Source organism: Patagioenas fasciata, chromosome 9, assembly GCF_037038585.1.
Source record: "Patagioenas fasciata isolate bPatFas1 chromosome 9, bPatFas1.hap1, whole genome shotgun sequence".
Classification (NCBI taxonomy): Eukaryota; Metazoa; Chordata; class Aves; order Columbiformes; family Columbidae; genus Patagioenas; species Patagioenas fasciata.
This window is the reverse complement of record NC_092528.1, coordinates 17,842,767-17,860,796: the sequence shown is the minus strand read 5'-3', so window position 1 is coordinate 17,860,796 and position 18,030 is coordinate 17,842,767. Positions and strand designations below refer to the sequence as shown.

The following is an 18,030-nucleotide window of genomic DNA, read 5'->3' as shown; positions in this document are numbered from 1 at the left end:
TAATAAGTTGATATGAAGTAATATTTGTGTTAAACGGTTATAAAAGTCAAATGTATGCATAGCTGTCCATATCATTCATTTGTTAAGAGAAAAGGGGCGGCGGCGGGGGGGGGGGGGAGGCAAAAATAAAAAGCTCAGCAAAATGTACCCATAATGAAAGAAGGGACCAATTAGGGTTGGATTAACATTCATGGTTATTTACAGTTGTTTTTGTACTTGTTCTTGTGCTCTGACTTCCTAAAATTTCACAACCCAAAGATTTAGAAAAATGGGGTTGTTTAGACGCGAGGTGCAATGAAGTGGCTGCAGCCATTGTGCCGACACCACCTCTCTCATTATACCCTCTCAATCAACACTCGGCACACAGGAAACCGCAATAAAGCCCATCTGCCACGGTTAATCTGCAGGCAAACCCACACCCATGTCTGTGCCCGTTACTCTCCAGCCTTATTATTCTCAGATCCAAAGCTTCATAAGGGATCAGCCAAAGTCCATTAAAGTAAATAATAGCTAGAAATGACAGGCTTAGCAAGGATTGGGAGGAAGTTGAAGACCAATCTGAGCTGTGAGCTCTGATTAATAGAGAAAAGCATTAGGAGAAAAGGGGAGAAAAATGACCTCAGCCTGCTCCAAAGAATTCCTGAACCTTGGTTGTTAGGGCAAGTGCTACCATCTGAGACGTTAGTGATCCTTGAATTTCCTTCACTTTGATGCAGCTCAAATGGGAAAATTTTGAAGGTTCAGCAAGGCCCCAGACCTCAGCTGGAAAGCCGTCTGGAGTCAACCCTGTCAAAATTCTCTTGTGGAAAAGAAAGCCTTTATTAGCTAGATTGCAACAAAAAACCCACAGCCTCTAATAAGAAGAGAATGCATGCTATAGATTGCATATACATTAATTATTAGAGAGTATTTAATTGCTCTCATCTGTATCTGAATGTGTGCAAAAGATCTTTTAAAATACCTGCCAGAGTGTGGGTTGGTGGGATTTTTTGTGTTTTCTTGTTTGTTTGCTTTGTTTTTGTTTTTGTTTTTTTTTTTAAAAAGGCACAACCAAAAAATACCCAAACACCTTTTCATACTGTTTTTTGTTGAACTTCATTTTTAATAGAAGGTTCAGTTCATTGACAATTAATAGAATGCCCTGCTTGGGAGGACTGGTAGATAACATAGATACTTGCAAGGATGTTATACGTAATATTTGCACTCCATTATCTGAGCTTTGTGTTGTACATGAACAGAGTATAAAGAAACCAACACCAAATCAGCCCTGCATGAGGATTTCTTTTTCTAGTGATAAAGGAAATTACTGCTCTATAAACAGGAACTTGGGTAGTTTGAAAATATTTTTGTGTTGTTTCTTTGCATAAATTACCTACCACTCTTCCAAGTATACAGTTGGTGTATGATTTATTACTAGGGAGCATGAACAGCTATTTACTATTTATCCTAGTATTTACTTTTACTGCTTTTTAAAAATCCATTTGCAACTTCAGCTGCACAAAACCCTGACAATAAGGAGCTTGTAAGTGATGTTAGATCTAGCTAAGGTATAAGTACTGAACTGATCAATCTCAGACAGCAATCCAAGCAAAACTATTCAGAAACATCTGGTGCAGCTGTACAGGTGTTTCTCTGTCCCTGATGATTTTTTGTGAGAAGATATTACTGATCTGAATGATGGTTTCTTGTCAGGGCAGCTTGTGTGATGATACATTCCTTCTAAAAGTTTGTGTTACAGTATGTAGTTCTCATAAACAAGATGGAGAGGATGTTGGCTGAAATGATGACGCTGCCATGATATTGCTGATAACTTTGCTGGTGCTATTCATGTGCACGTGATGCAATTTTCATATTTTAATCTTAAGTAGAACCAGAAATGACAATTATGAAAAGACAAAATAGATACCACCAACAGCCGTAATTGCTATCTGCACTGCTCAAGGATGGGCAAAAGACACAGTAAATCAATATTAAGATCTCTACATATGCAGGTATCACAACAAGAATATCATATAACATCATTATAAGAAAACCCTAATAAAATTTAGACAGTTATTCCAAATAATACAGGATGAACATGGAGTGTGTGTGTGCAGCTAACTAGTTCTCTGTAGTTTCAGCTGATGTCTTAAGAGAAAAGAAATGCCTGCCTGTAGAGAAGCACCAGTGTCTTTCCACAGAAAAAAAATCCATGTATTTTAAGAAAAACTATTTTATTTTATTTTTCAAAATCGATGAATACTAGTGACAACATCTTTACTAGTGACAATTTCAACATTTTTCTTGGTCATGCAGGAATTATAGGACTGTGAAGGATGAAGTGGCATTCTCATTCTTTTAAAATAAGTAAGCTACAATGCCTCTTTTTGGCCTGAAATGTGACATGTTTTATTAGGAACATTGGGCTTAACTACTCAAACTATGTGCTTTCTCAAATAATTTCATATTAAAAATTAAAAATGTTCTCATGTTCAAGAAAATGTACATGATTTTCAGCGGAGTAGAAGAAAATAATATTACGATACAGCTTGTGCATAAGGTTTTGTAGTAATTAAAATACAATGAAATATGAAAATGTTGAATGTAAGCAAGATCTGTATGCCACTAAATATTCAAGACACTAAGATAACTGAAAAAAAAAGCAATAAATAAACCGAATAAGGACAGAAAAAGCAAGCAAAATGTTCTGCGTACCAACTTCCTATTAAAAGCAGCAGATAACCTAATTTGATGTTTTTAAAACTTATATTAAAAACAGCATTATGATATTGCAAGATAATACATAGAATGCCTGTACATAAAGTCTGACTTCAGCTATAACCTTTTCATATGTCTGTATACAGCTATTAACTTTTCTGTTTAACGTAAAACAGCCCAACATCTCTTGACATACATGGGTTGTTGCCCAGGGTGTGTTTCCTTCTGACCATACTCAGAGCTATCAAACGCACTTTTCTGTACTCGTTTTTCCACAGCATTGAAAGCAAGGCTCATGTAGCACATCACGGGTACCTTGCTTAGTTTTCTGTACTTTTCTTCACTGAAGGCAATGCATTTTTGCATATACTTTTTCTCTTGTTTCCAGGTACAAGGCTGGCTAATACTAATAACATGTACAGTACCTTCCTGTAAGAGCTCAGCCTCATGCTGGAGATACATTTGGGTTTGAATATAGTCCTTGTCCAATAAATAAAGAGGAGTTGGAGCTGTTCAGTAGTAACGTTTGCCGTTTGTTTAATGAAGGTATAAATAATACTATAAATTTAAATGGGTTTTGGAATCCATTAGTTTACACAGGAATAGAAGTAATAATCTCTCAGCAACATTTGATCAAATAATCCATCAATCAAAACAGTCTAGTGCTGGAAACAAACATCTTTCTGTCTATGATAATTTAAAAACAAACAAACAAAAACAAACAAACAAAAAAACCAAACAAACAAAAAACCCACCACACCCAAAAAAATGGATTGTGGCATAGAATCTGTATTGCTCTATTTATTATACAGGAACTCCAGTTTACAGTCTCCTCTTACGTTATTGGTTAGTTTCCCTTGGATATTTTCTTGCTGGTTACACAGTTATATATATATATATATGCAGCCCACAGATATTCCTACAAATTTTGTTCATTTTACTCTAAGCTTCTCATTCCTTACTAGAAAGAATATTTTTAATGAAAGATATAGTGTAGGTCTTCTGCTAAAAGCCATGAATTTGTGCATGCAGAGATGGAGATTTGCCCAGTTTCAAAACACAGAGCGAATATCAACTTGTACTCTTCCATCATTTTGGATGCAGTCACCAAAAAGCGATGTATTTTTTTTTTCCTGTAAACCACCAGGAGATTGTATTTTCTATAGCACGGTCCACAGAATGATGTCGCCTCATGTTTTGTGTAATACCTGGCATGTTGCAAAATCCCATATATGTTACACATAACTGGACAGTTTTAACAAGCAACTGTCTGGGTCTGTTTCATTATGGTGCAAATGTATAGACCACAATTCTTATTAAAGTTTACTTTTATTGAATTTCTGCAGGGAAAAAAAAAAAACCACAAAACAAAAAACGCCAACCCAAAACAAACAAACAAAACAAAACAAAACAAACCTATGCTGGTAAGATGATAATGCTGTATATTTTAAATAGAAACCTTTCCTCCCCTCAGTGAACAGATACTGGAATTTTGTCGATTCCAACCTAAAGCTAATGACTGTAAAATTTTTCTTCAGCATAATTTGGGGAAGTCAGGGCCAATTCCCTAGCCATAAGGCATCTCTGGCCTTTAGGTTCCCTAGCATTTTTGACACCCATCACCTCAGGGAGCCAAATCTCACTTTGCCCTATTTATTTGTCGCAAAAGCCCCATTTCTTGTTCTATTGCACTGCAAGTGGTAAGCGCAAAGCCCTTCGTTTTTTTCTCCTGTTCTTCCTTATCCCCACTAGCAGAGAGCTTGCATGAGGCATTATTGCTAGAACCATCAGGAACTTCTGCATCTGCTCCCTTCCTGAAATAGACAGAAAATACAAATATTTGGCCCCAAGATAATTTATTTATATAGGAAAAGAAATTAGTTTTAGAGAATCCTTGTCAAGGACTCCCGTGAGTCTTTTAGACACCCCAGGATTACCTCCAAGAGAGCAGGGACTTCATTTCTACTGTAAACACACTCGCGGTTCACCACAAACATGTCAATAACTGTAACAAATAGCCCCACTATGTCTCATACATTGAGAGCCAGGGGACGTGTGTGAAAGCTATTTTTAGTCATGAAGCAGGAAGACTTCATGAGTAACACAAAGGTTAAGAAGTATACAAATTTTTTAAAATTGTATACACGAGGGGGGATGGTGTATCAAAAAATCTGTGGGAGCAAAGGAGGAGAAATAGGAGAAATGAAGTGCTGTTTATCCTGCCATTATCTTACCAGTCTGTGTTTTTTGGACAGTAATCACGGGACCCAGATGCTAAGGGTAAGTGATATTTTCCCACAAGCAGTTTCTGGCTCGTTGGCAGCTTTTGTAGGCAGTTGTGTTGGCAGCCTTGGAGCTGCCTCTGGCTCTGTTCCGTGGCTTTGCTCGTGACGGGCTCCTGGGCTGCCCTGGGCTGCTGGATGCCATTTCCCTCTGTTGTCAGCCCACGGGCTGGCTGGAGCTCTGCACTGCGCAAATCCCCTGGGAAATGGAGAAATGGGCTCCTCTGGGCAGAAAGAGAATCTGTGTCCTGGCTGCTGTAGATTTTAGGTGAATTACTGCTTCAGGTACTCAGGAAAACTTCGTCTCTTTTGCAATTTTTGGCTTCCCTAAGCTGTAATATTGGTCACAAATGCACAGCTGGGTACAAGCCCAGGTGTTAGTCCTAGCTTGCTCCCCCCTCCCCTCCCTTTTTTTTTTACTGTGTTTCTTATTATCTCTGCTACTGTATTCTGTGGTCTTTTGCAAACTCTTTCTTTACTGTATTTATGATATATTAACAGCACCACACCATCAGCAAGTAAATACAGCATCTCAAATATGAATATAAGACTAGAAACAGATGAGTTCTGTACTTCAGGCAGAAATGGCAGATTTTTTTTCCCTTAGCTTACCTGTAACTCAGTCATGCTTTAAAATTAAATTATATAAAATAAGTTATTTGTAATTATTCTTCATATTCCATCTTGAACATGTGGATACAACTGTCTTAAAATGTTTTTTAAACATTAATCCATCTATTAGATACGTATGTTGCTGTGCAGCCAATATACAGTATTTCTTTCACATATTTATTATTTTCTTGAACAAAATCAGAAGAATTATATTTATAAAAGAGATTTAAAAGTAAGACTCCTGGGATTTTTAATAAATCAGAGAAAAATATTATAGATGTTTTTGCACTGCTTCCCTTTTTTGCCCAATGTGTTCTACTTCATTTGAAGCTGAAGTGAAAAAAAAATACATTTCTTGAGTAGTGATTAACTTCTCCTTTGTGGCTTTATAACTTCCAGTTTATTAATTCTGGATTTTTCATTATAATCAGTAAATTGCTTATTTGTCAAATGATTACCATAAAAATGCAGAAAATTCTATTGTAGTTTCACCTGCAAAAACAGATCTCTAGAGGTCTGTTTTTATTTTTACTTGAGTGCTCTATGCACTTTCTAGTGTGCTACTTACCAGAGAGCTGTGAGATCACTTGTTAGATTCGACTGGAATTGTGTATCATTTTGAAATTACTTTTGCCCACAGAATCGTTTCCTGGGAATTCACATACTGAAAATGTTTATTAATTGGCTATTCATATGCTGTTTGTTTGGGGTTTTTATATAGAAATAATGAACTTACAAGAAATAAGAAAACAAAAACACTCTCAACCAATTTGTGTGAGCTCTTTTACACTTTCATGTCACCAAATCTGTGTAATTCTATCTCTGTCAGGAAATTACCACATACCAGAAATTCCTCTATGAAATGCTAATAGTCCATATTCCTAAAAATGTATGATTCTTAAAGTCTGTTTTTATTAGGCTGACATCAAAGAGCACTGTGGATTTCTTGAACATTGTAAACTGATTGGTAATATTTTTATTCACCATTATTTCTGTAATAATCTAAAGGAAGAAATTATTCTTATTGAAAAGAGATGGTCTTGTTTTTAATTTGCAACTTTTTTTTTTTTTCTGTTTTAAGTTAAACACATGATAAAAAACCAATAAAGGCTATTCTAAATCTAGGCATATTTAGAATGTGTTTTTCCTCCAATCCATTTTTATCAATTTCCTTTCAGGACACTGTGACTTGTTACACAACCTGATTCTGATGCCCACTCCTTACTGGGCATGTGGGCTTTCTGAAGATGTGTGCCTATTACCTAGGGATTAGAGGGCTGGACCTGTACATCATGAACTATTTGGCCCATGTTTTTTTAAAATCTGATATGAAATGGTGTGAGTCCAGTGGAAATTGTCATTTTAAGTGTCTCCAGCTTTTCTGCATAGGTGAGTTTGTACTACACAAAAAAACCAAAACAAACAAACAAAAAAAAACCCCAAACACCACCACCCCTCCCCCCCTCCAAAAAAAAAAAAGAAAAGAAAACAAACAAACAAAATAAAACCAGTCTACACAAATCAAATCTGACAAACACCAAACCCCACAACACCCAAACAAACAAAAACCCCACCAAACAAACAAACAAACGAAAAGCCACTAAAAGCAAGAAAGCCACAATGTCTAATGTTAGTGATGCACTGTGGGCACAGTCACTGGACATATCCCTATACTATTTCTGGAATACCACTTCCAAAACTGAATCCCCTTTTTTTGATGAAATACCTGAGGGATAATATTAATGTGTCACATTGTCCGTCCACATGGCTGCTGGCTCCTGTGCTTTCCTCCCTAAACTGATGTAATTAAATAGGATTGTTCTTTTTCCTCCCTGCAGTGCTTCAGTCCTGAAAAGTTTCTTCAAAGAAACTCTGGGCTGGGACGGGCACAGCTTTGCAGAGCCGAGCTCCGTGGACTTCAAAGCGGAGAAAACCTGGCAGCTGCCTGGAGCCGCCGGCCCCAGGAGGTGTCACTGTTGGGACCAGCAGGGCGAGCTCCAGATCTGCTGATTATTTTTTAAAGGCTACATTGACCATGAGGTAGGAATTGACCTGTATTATATTTCCTTCCCTGCCCCCCAGTCTTCTGGGGAAAGGTAATCACAGGTAAAATTAGCTGGTGGCTTATATGGAGGTATGGGCAAAAAAAAACTTTAAAAAAGACATTGAATGCTGGATACCTTAGGAAAGACAAGCTAATCCGGGCTTGTTAAAATAGGTTTTCTCCTATTCTTGCAGTGCTTGTAAATTATACTGACCCGGTGAGATATTGTAATGAATAACTTTTTTTTTTTTCATTTTAATAGTCTTTGAGGTGTAGGACAGATGAATTTATATAACATGAGATTTATTGTGCAAATGTTAAGATTTTACTAAATAATACTCTCTTAAGATATATGATATTTATTAAGTCTTCTTCTATTAAATAAAAAAGTTATATTTACAGATCACCCAAGAATTAAAAGTATTCTAACCGTAACTATAATCCAAATAATCGGTATGACTTCCTGTGGACTTACTAGAGACTGCAGACTTCAAAAAAAAAAAAAAAAAAAGTATTATTTTTATTATTAGGAATTACCATAATGTGTATTATATGCAGAAAAAAAATCTTAGTAAGTTAGACTTAGGGTTTGGAGCAGCGTACCGCATCCTGAAGTAAGAGTGCTGCAATGGTTAATGATATTCACCATCAACATTTTGCACTTTCTTTCTAGTATCAATGTCTTCTTTCAGTCCCAGGATTTGTTTTACCAGACTTGTCAATATGCCCATTTTCCATGTGTTTTGGTGTTAAGAAGTTTCCTATCTACACAGCAATGAGTTAAGATCTAGCAAGTCACATTTTATGCCTAGCAGATATTTCTTATTTCCGTGGTTTGTGGTCAATAACTAGAATAACAGGAGTTAAAGAAAGTCAGTCAGTTTAGTTTAAAATTTCTTCAAACTCACACTTTGTATATTTGTTTAAAGGATACAGCGAAAACTATATTTTTTAATTCCCAGCCAGAACTGCTGATATTAGAGCACACTGACCATTGCCTAGAATGTTAAATTTTACCTAAATGGGGGATTTTGAAATTCTTTGTGTTGTCATTGTGGAAAGACCAGGGAAGCAGGGTTCCTCTATCATTCAGTAATTTCCTTTTCCCGTGCTCTTGATTTAAATTCTCTGAGCTTTGATGCGTGTTTTACTCTAGTTGTGAGAAATGCATATATAAAATGCCACATGCATAGGAGAATTTCAAATTTAGATGGATCTAAGCCCCAACAGGGGACACCTGTGCACAAAGGAAAATGATTACCTGTTAATTTTTAGACTTATAATCTTAAAATGTCTCAAAATGTCATAGAGGCAAATATATCACAGTCAGGATAAATCTTTCCAGTCTTCTTACTTTTTTTAAAAAAGTGAAGTTATACCATACATGATAGCTTCAGAAAAGCACAATTATCCTATGTTTTGTACCATATATTTATCAGTAATCCGTTCTGTGTGCAACTTTAAGATAAAAGCTTGTAGTTGCTCTGCTGCTTGCTTTCCCAAGTCACTTAAAATTAGAAAAATTGCAGCTGGAGACGCTGGCCAGTAGAGGCCTCTCTAGATTTGCCTTATGATGAAGTCTGAGTGCCTGGAATCAGTCGCAGCGAGCAAAAGTACTTGAAAAGATTCTGTTGCGGGAGGAGGGGGGGAAAGATCACTTTTTAATGCCCTTTTAAGTTGCAAGATGTTGATTAATGTTGCCCTTTACATTAATGATGTTTCAAGTAAAAGAAAACAAATTTAAAATGGATAAATTCTATTGAGGATGCATTAATTAAACAGAGACTTTACCATATGCTGTGGCTGGAGTGCTTGCTGGCCTTTCTGTTGTTGTTACCTGTGTAAAATCCACCCCATCCTCTACATGAATGCCCAAGCTGAATAGCCATTTGAATGAAGGCTTTAGTTTGATTCGCCATACAAGGGGTACTGTGTCACTGTGTTTTCTTTCTAGGAGTCACTAAGTGATTTCTATATCTGTTGTCATGGTGATATAGCAAAGCAGGGGAAAATGGGGGCAACTCTGGGCTTTCTCTACACCCTCTGCACTAAGAACTAAGATGTTGTTAGCAGGCCTATAAAACATTGGGCTTTATCTGGGCCTTCTTTTTGTTCCCTGATTGTCAATAAAACTCATTTTAAGGGTAACAAGGACATCTAAATGTCATCTGTCACAGTGTTAGAGAGATTAAGTTTGTTTAGGAACTTGTGCTGGACAAAAGGCCACTATTTGTTCGGCAGATACAAAGCGGTGTTGGCCATCGGCAATCTTGATTTAGAAGGAGGCTGCATGGAGCATCCAGGAAAGATCAGCTCAGTTGCAGGTGATAGTAAGAGGCTCCTTGACATGGCAGCATTTTAAACAACACCAAAACAAACATGGTTTTGAGTTAGGAGTGGTTTTATCAGGGTTTTGTTCTTTTTTTTTTTTTTTTTTTTTTTTTTTTTGTTACTATCTGCATTGTAGACTGCGCATTACTGGAGTAGCTGCATAAACCTGCGGTAAGAAAACAGCCATTGACAGTGGATGGCCTGTTTAAAAACATGACACACACACCTGATAGTCCTTGAATGAATCAAAAGTAAGAGGGAAGAAGGTTTTTCATGGAAAATCCAACAATAATAGGTGCTGCATTAACTCAGCATTTACTCAATAATGAGGCTAAATGGAAAGTACAGATTAATGAAGACATTGGTGTTATTAAAATCAAATCCTGTGGTTCATATGCTTTTCTTAATAATGAACATTGTGGCTATTGGAGAGGAAGAACAGGATTTTTTCTATTAATTTGGCACACGTCCCAGATCTCATTCAACCAGAACCTATCCTGTGCAAAATGCAACCCATGGCCTTTATGTTCCACAGTCTTTCTGTTTAATATTTGTGTTAATCTAGAAAAAAAGGGCTTTTCTTTTTTCAAATTAAAGAAAAGCAAAGGCTGATCTTTGAGCCTTGATATTAATTAAATAACACAGACCAGCTATGTTGGTCTTAGCACAAAGGCTGGTTGAAAAATGTATCTAAAAAGGAGGTGTGATGTGTATTACATCTATATTAATGTACAACTGCATTTAATTCTGCCATTTGTGTTTGGATAGTAGCATGATGTATAGTGCTGACTGAAATATTTTTTGGTTTGTTGTGTGTTTAGTGAGATCTATAGTAGAACATTGAGGATGAATATTTTGAAAGATAAAAATATTTTAATCTTATTTGATAAGATTGCTATAGTTCCAATACTAAACAAGCAGGATTTGAGATGCAGCTGAACAATGGATCTGGCAAAGCTGAGTGCTCATTTTGCAATATGCTTAATGTGAAATGTTTGTTTGACAAGTGAAAGGAAGCTGCATAACTTACTCGATGGTTGGTTGTACACATCACGGCAGTATCAGCTCCTTAGTGAGGTATTTCCCATTATGTTGACCCAGCCATTTAACCTGGCGGTCTGCTGATTGAATGGTGGAGGCATATGGTGTGGCACAGTAGAGAAGAGTTGGCCCATGGGGAGTAACTCCTTGTCCTCTGGGGTAGACCAGGAGTGAAAAGCATGAGATAATGGCTCTTGCCAGTGAATTAGACCTTTCCCTTTAACGAGCTACCCCAGATCAACCCACCAGCTTGGTTCAGCATGTCAATGAGAGTAATGCTGGCTGAAGAAGTAAGAGCTCCCAGAGCCTGTTCTGTTAGGTTCTCTTTTCCCCATATCACAAGACTGCATTCATAGTGAAATTAAATGCAGAGACCATGGTAAATCCCACAGAAGGAAACCTTGTCAAGTACTGGAAGTTGTATTGTCTCATCCCCCCTCTGGGCATGTGACAGTTTAACATGCAACTGGGTGCAGGGTAAAACTCACTATAATATTTTCAGCCTTAGGATCCTGTTTCAAAAAAATTGCTTGCCTAATAGTAAAAAAGCTTGCGTTGAGACTGTTGATATAAAGGATAGACACCACCCTCACTATTTACCGGGGACCTGGCATCCATCCCTGCCACAGAGGGCAGCCGAAGGGTGCCCGATGGGAAAAGATCAGCATTGCTCGCTTGTCTCTTTCTATATCACTGTCTCTGGGGAATGCAAAATTGTGGCAGGGAACCTCTCTACCACCTACAGCTTCTTCCTGTGAAAGAGGCTTTCCCATCCAAGCAATTTACATGGTTTTCTGACCTCTCAGTGACCAGGCTCTTGCAAATTACTTATTACCAGGAGGCCAGAACCCAGGCTTTAGTGTTCAGTATTGGAATCAGTTGGCAGGAAAAAAGCCATACTGCAAGGATGTTGTGAGAAAAATGTGGGGTTTTTTTCTTTGCAGATGACTTTACATTTATGACCTGCCACTCTCCTGTTTTCTATTATTTTAGGTATGTAGTCTGCTATTCATTTATCTATCCTCCACAGCCTGCACTGAGCTACAAGACCAGTCTTGGTCCAGAAACCAGGAGGTCCTGCCTCTCTCCTCCTCACTCTAACTCCACTTGCTCTGGAGGAGGACTTGCAGCAGCTTCCATCTCTCTAGAGCAGGATTTCTAGCATTCAAGAAATGTTCATGGGACCTGGTTGGACCCTTGTGCAAAGGACAGTTTGATGATATGAAATGCCTTCTTACTGTGGAGGAAGACAGAAGAATGAGTGATGTCTAAGACTTGGGTGCTTGGTCCCTACCCAGTTATTTTTAAGCGTAAATTTAATTTCTACATTTTCTTTATCTGCCTCTGCAGTGACAAATCTGTGCAAGATCTCACCTTGGCATCACTGGGACAGCTAAGTGCTACTCAGTGTAAGAAAGGGCCACAGAATTAGGTCTCAGTTAGGAAATGTTTTAGGACCATCAAAAGCCTGACCCCTTCTTTGGCCTCAAAGAAGTCATTGCTAAGTATTATTAGACTGTTCAAACTGGGACACTTGTAATAGTGCTGGGAGCAGAAAGTGCTCCAGCTTCAATAAGGGGTTTGCATCAGTAAGGTCTCCAGGAGCTGGCTGGCAGCCTTTGAGCTTCCCACATGCTGTTGGGAATGAGTGGGCAAAGCTGCCTGTGTGGCTTTCCGCACACAGAGCTGCTTCATTCCAGCCTGGGTGCAAATACCCTCCTTGCACTGAGAAGCACCTCATGTTGTGTAATGTCTTTTTTTTTTGATGTAAAATAAAGCTCAGAAGACAGTCCTGTCAGTTGGTAGGTGCCTTCAGCATCTGTTGAAGAGAGCAAGAGCAGAGGGCACTTGCACCCAGTTGGCAAGCACAGACCTTTAAGTAGAGAAATGACCTGGTTGCACACTAGGGGCTGGAAAGTTATGGTACCATTTTGTATGTTACTAGACCAACTGCTCAGAAATGAGAAGGGGAATAATAAAACTACTTCTTCATATTCTATCTGCCACAGATATTCGATATAGTTATACTTGGTAAGATGTTTTATTTGATAATACTTGTTTCAATGTTATTTCTGCTTGTGGTTTAAATAATATAAGAACAATAAATTGGCTGTCTACATCGGAAGAAGAAAAGTGCTGCCATCTTCTACTAGAATAGCAGGGAAAATATTTTATTTTTTTTATTATTATGACTAATGCCTGTATGGGAGATGTGACGGTTCAAACTCCATTAGTCTTGAGCTTAATGTTACATTTACAGAACCAGCCCAGTTAAAGAAGTTATTGCTATTTAAAGTTAATTCTTACAAATAATAAGAAAAATTAGCAAGACAGCAAAAATTAATTTTATTCTATTTTTATAACTGTTCAGACTGTGAATTGCTAAGATTTGTAGAGATCTTTGAAGATGAAAAGCTCTGTGTAATATTATTATACTGGCTTGGAGAAAGTAAAAGGAAAAACCTAGTTCATCCTGTTATAATCCTTTTAGAAATTTTAACAAATCTAACGGCTTTCAAGTAGTGGAAATATTTCAGAAAGTGCCACCACCACTACTGCTGTTCCTCCAGGCTATATTATCATATACCATAGTATGCATGGAAGCAGAGCTTAACTAAGGTCATTCTAATGAATTTTGAACAGTTACATGGACCTAATTTGACTTTCTGTCCTGTATGAAAGACAACCTGTTCATGCTGCAGCACCCAGCAGAAACCCCTGAGTCATCTTATCGACCTCATCTGCATTTTTCATCATCTGAAAGAGCTACAAGTAATGTTCAATCTGTGAATCTGGTGCACGTGCGTACTTTCTCCATCTTCAGTATAGGGGCCGAACAATGGGGCTTTTTAGACTGAAAGGAACAGAAAATGTGTTTTATTCTATCTCCACTTACGGCTCTGGTTTCATCCTCTCACTTTTGTTACTAGATTTGAGTCCTTGGGTACAAAAGCATAGCGTTTTGCCGAATTCCTTTGATATCAGTTTTTTCCTCCATTCACAAGAGAGTTGCAAGGCTTTGGGAGCATTCCAGGGAGCTGTTTCCCTGTTGTTGATAGAAAAGACAGGATGAAATCCTGATCTCGTGAGTTCCCGTCAGCAGAGTGTGGCCGAGGAGCTGGTCTAGCTGGGCCTTGAGCCCTTTGCACTCTTATTGCAGAAACCCCCAACCTGGAGCTCCTTCCATTCCCACGAACTGCTTCCTACCGGCTCCTGTACCCTATGGAAGAGGGTATGAAAACCTTTTAGTAGCTAAACAGAACATACCACCCCAGAAAACAACTTAGGGTGTCTGAAACTAGGGGAAGTCCTGTTCTTTACAAAATATTAATTCTCATTCTCTCTATGTGGATATTCTTTGTAGAAAATTAAATGGAGCTAAATTCTTGCTCTTCAAGAAATCTAGTGTCAGTTTGCTCCAAAGTAGTTGGAAATTAGAATTTCCATTCTGCAAGAAATGGAATACAAAAATGAAAATAAAAAATTCTTAAGAATACACAGTTCTCATTTTTGGATGGAAAATGTTAATTTATGATCACCGGAACACTTTGTTAGCATTTGATTATTTCTTTTTAACTTTTACCTAACATATTATACAATGAAAGAATTTAAATCAACACATTAAATTTTAAATGAACTATTTTGTTTTCTCTGAAAGATGTTTCGTAGATTTATAACATTCATAGAAAGTGTTACAGAGACTTTATTTATAATACTTCAGTTTTTATGACATCGTACTGTACGTGGAAAACTGAAAAAAAAAGTATTCAGCCCTCTACCATAGTTTAATTACGAAAGTAAAATAATAAGTTTCTTTTTATCATTTCTGCATTTGCCATCTTTTCATTTCAGTAAATCCCTTGTTCTTAGGTGAAGCTCCCAATCTTTCCCAGCTATTCAGTTTTCATGCTTGAATCATGTGCTTCTTCTATGTCTCCTTTCTAATGTAAATAACCCTGTGCTTTCAACTTCTCTTCAGGTGAGTGGTTTGGGTTTGGTTTTTTTCTTAGGTTTTTGGCTATTTCTAATTAATCTTTTTTATCAGCATTCCATTTATCTCTGCGTTATCCCTTTTGATAGAAAGTGATCAGAAATAATGCTGTATTTTTGAAATGGCTTTATCATTGGTAAAGTCATTTAATGTTATTTTTATTTTCACTGTCATATTCTTGCATCACATTTTTCTGATTTTTTTACTCAAATTCAATATTACCATTATTGATGTTTGTGTCATCTGCCTTCATGAATGGATGTTAAATGAAAATATTTAAGGTTTACTAGAAGAAAAAAAAAATTAAAGCACTGAAAAAACAGATTCATTTGCAAATTAAAATATATTTTTTATTATTATGGTACCTCTTCACCCATCTAGCTTACATCCCACAATGGTGAACCATAATAATCTTGGCTCTTGGAGCTATGTAGAACCTCCTGGTTTTATTTTAAAATCCTAAGCTCTTCCCACTTTTTTGGTTGGTTGGTTTTTTTTGTTTGTTTGTTTGTTTTTTTGACAGGTCTGTAAACCTTTTGGCAAACCTATGCCAAGGTTTGTATAACAAAACCAGGTGCACTCTGCATTGCTTTTGATTCTACAGCAAGAGTAGCACACACCTGTAATTTTACTCAAGGCTCCAGCACCATTTTGCTTAAATTGCAGTTCACCTGTCTGCATGTTCTTTGTGGTAAACCTAATATTGCCAGGCTGCTAAGGTGCTTAATGAATTCTTATCAAAATGTGACTGCGTCTTTCACAGTCTCATAGGAAACTGCAGATAGACTGAAAGCGGAGTATTTGAAGGCACCTGTGTTTGTAACTTAGAATAGCTTTGCTTAGCTTTAGACATCCGACTCTATTAGGAGGTGGATCTCTCTAGGTTTCCTATATCCTCTGTGAAGAGGAGGACTGGTATTTGAAAGGCACTGAAGCACTAAGCAGTATCAAATGCACCAGCCTCTTATGTCTGGGGCATTCCCAGTATTCCAGCTTCTGCACAAAGTGTGATCCAGGTTATATACAGCTTGTCTTCTTTGGAGTGAAGAAAGGCTACGCATAACCCACTGCTCTGCCAATTCAGTCCCTACAAATCCTTTCAAAGGCCTTTAAGATGTTTGTAGAGTTTCTTGTGATCTGTAGAGCAGGATCACCAGTATTTGACTACGATTCAATACAACCAGCCAGTAAAAGTAACTCTTGTTCTACCCTTGATTCTTAGAGTAGCCCCATAAGAATGGAATAAGAGATTTTTTTTTCTGCAATCTGGTACATTGGATCTTTGACGACCTATTATACAGAAGATGTTTCAGTGTTTTCATCCATCTCCCAGGCTGATGAGTGACCAGCCCTTTGGTAATTAGGGGATTTCTGAACTTGGGAGTTACCATGTCTTTTTGTCTTTTAGTGCTCAAGCCCACAGATAACATTTAACACTGCTGCTTTGCAGAGAGACAATATTGCATGTTCCTGTGAGTAAATCTCACATTAATCTCAGTAAATTACAGGTATGGCCAAGTCTCAGTCTTGGTTCATTTCATTAAGTACTAATTTCAGTGGACTTAATCATGTATGTACCACTAATATTGCATGATGTTTTGTCTTCCTTGTCTGTATGGACATTTAATAGAGTTGTAAGATCAAGGCAGACATCCATCTCAAGACTGTTATTTCCAAGTATGAAACATTAAGAGCTTTATGTGTGGATATTTTGATTATTTTGGTTCTTGGAGCCCCTATGTACTTTCTATTTGTATCCAAGTTGCTCCACACAGCCATTTTTTTACTTCTCACCTTTGAACTACTACCTTTGTCACCCTGATTCTTTCCTAGATATTCTATGGTTTTTTTGTGTGATCCCTTTTCTTTAAATAATGAATCCAAAGGGCCTGATCCTAGACTTTTCCTCTCCACTGGCAGCCCAGGGACTTGCGTGAGATTAAACGCAACACCAGTCCAGTGTCTAAAATGTCTACTGCTCACTATTAAGTCCTCAGAGCTGTCCAAAGAATTACATGGCAGCACATACCCCTGACTTCTAAACGGCAACAACTGTTGAGCAAGAAAGATTTGAGAGAGCTAAATTATCTCGTTAAATTAACTGGAACATTTTAATTTTTACTAGAGTTGAGTGAGCTTGAGTAAATATGACGAATTGGAAGCTCACTTCATTTAGCAGACATCAAACACACACAGAACGTTGCCCGATTTAATTTAGCCCTACCAAGCCATGAAAATGCTTGTATAACATCAGTGAACAAGAAAAGGGCTAAAATTTACTCTCGATTGAGATCGCATGCATAAATTCCCTTGACATAAACTAGTGGTGTATATGAATGTGCATATATATATCATAAAGCTTCCCTCAGGGAAAATCCTCCAAATACCTGCAACCAGAGACAATTTCTGCTGCTACGAGCTCTTTCTGATGAAGTCAATAATAGCTTTCCCTATTGTTCTAAGTGGAATATGTAAACTCCTGTCTTACACCCCAAGATTCATCTCCTTTTTCTCTTCCGTCTCTTATCAAACACATACCAGCACAGTTGCCTGTTCAATCATGTTGGCTGGTGGGGTTTTTTTTGCCTTTTTTTTTTTTTTTTTTTTTTTTTTGGCTTTATACCCTGAGCTTAATGGGCACATTTTGTGAAGAGTGAGCCAACCAGGTAAATAGCTGCTACTATGGAGCTTAAGAGCTACAGCTCTCAAATTAGGAGGTGCTTTTTGTCAAATAGGCCTCTGTAGCTCTAATATTAGTAACAAAACAAGGGCTTTTCAGACAAGAAAAAATCTTTAGTCTGACTCTGTATCACACTTAACTCTGTTGCCTTGTCAAATATGTCAATGCTCATATTATACAGCAGCATTCATCTGTGGATGCAAAAGTGCTTTACAAATATTACTTCTTGAATAGTTTTAATTTATACTTAACATTCAGGTTTGTGAGATGCTACTCGAAGTGCATCAGAGTGAACTATTTTAAAAGTTCATGTAAATAAATCATAGTGATTTGTTTTCTTTCCTGCTGCTCT

The 18,030-nt window shown here is 37.4% G+C and overlaps 1 long non-coding RNA gene across 4 annotated transcripts in view; it reads left to right on the top strand.

Annotated features, from left to right (window-relative positions):
* Positions 1–7,455: 7,455 nt before the first annotated feature.
* LOC139828603 (uncharacterized) overlaps positions 7,456–18,030 on the top strand; it is a 43,149-nt gene continuing 32,574 nt past the window's right edge. For all 4 annotated transcript variants that reach the window (XR_011740405.1, XR_011740404.1, XR_011740403.1 and 1 more), the window contains exon 1: positions 7,456–7,631. This is a non-coding gene — a long non-coding RNA (uncharacterized lncRNA). The remainder of the gene's footprint in view (positions 7,632–18,030) is intronic.